This window comes from Gregarina niphandrodes, assembly GCF_000223845.1.
Source record: "Gregarina niphandrodes unplaced genomic scaffold scaffold00008, whole genome shotgun sequence".
Classification (NCBI taxonomy): domain Eukaryota; phylum Apicomplexa; class Conoidasida; order Eugregarinorida; family Gregarinidae; genus Gregarina; species Gregarina niphandrodes.
The window spans coordinates 246,856-247,598 of NW_011645779.1; positions in this window are offsets into that span (position 1 = coordinate 246,856).

Sequence of the window (743 nt, forward strand, 5' to 3'; positions counted from 1 at the left end):
GAGGAGCCTCGTAAAGATTAACGTGACCGAAGACGACGCAAGAGGAGACCGAAGACGACGCAAGAGGAGATCGAGACGACTGTTTTTTTGAATGTACCCCAACTAGGAAGTTTAGTACCTATTTTGATGCCGGTTGATGGAGGGCGGTTGATGGAGGACACACGGTGTTGACACGGGCTCAACAGGTAAGGTTGGCAGCTGTTGGGAGGGGTTGGCAGCTGGCTATGCTAAAGCTCGAGGTCACTAAAGAATTAGATCGCTTGGCCAACCCGGAGGGGATGGTGGCAACAGGATTAGATCTGTTTTTAGGGGAGGGAGGGAAAAGGTGGAGGGAGGGAAAAGGTGGGGGGAGGTTTTAAATATGAGGAAGTCAACTGACACAGTGACAGGGGACCTAATGGTCGTGGACAGTGCTAACTGGGGCCTCAGTGACCAATATGCGAAGGCTTTCGGATTCATTCCCCTGTCTCTGTCAGTGTTGTTCTTTACGTTCGCTTGTTTTGGATGGGGCATCTACAACATTGTTTCCGTTTCTGGTCCAGACTTTCAATGGGACGACGTTGGGGATATCATCACAGGGGTATTTAAGGTAATCTGATCCCATCACTGAAGGGGGGCTGATCCCATCACTGAAGGGAGGCTGATCCCATCACTGAAGGTAATCTGATCCCATCACTGAAGGGGGGCTGATCCCATCACTGAAGGGAGGCTGATCCCATCACTGAAGGGGCTGATCCCATCAC